Source organism: Megalopta genalis, unplaced genomic scaffold, assembly GCF_051020955.1.
Source record: "Megalopta genalis isolate 19385.01 unplaced genomic scaffold, iyMegGena1_principal scaffold0348, whole genome shotgun sequence".
Classification (NCBI taxonomy): Eukaryota; Metazoa; Arthropoda; class Insecta; order Hymenoptera; family Halictidae; genus Megalopta; species Megalopta genalis.
The window spans coordinates 212154-212500 of record NW_027476417.1 but is presented as its reverse complement, the minus strand read 5'-3'; positions in this window follow the sequence as shown (position 1 = coordinate 212500).

Here is a 347-nt window from a genome sequence, read left to right as displayed (position 1 = left end):
AAATTAGAAAAATTTATTTTAGCCGTAAATCGAAAATAATGGATCGAGCGAATCGGTCGATTGCGCCGAGACGCGCTATGATGCAACAGACGAGCGATTGGAACGCCCGAATATTTTCAAAGTCCCAACGTACCGATCAAGAGTAAAGTACCATTTTCCTACATTAGATTTCGTTCTAAATGCTTAATCCCTATGTAAAAACGTTAGTTAAGCAAGAATATCGTATTTTTAAAAAAATCTAATGATAGGATTTTCCAGAAAAATGAAAAAACCGAAAAATGTCAAGAGTAAAGTGCCATTTTCTGACATTAGATTTCGTTCTAAATGCTTAATCCCTATGTAGAAAC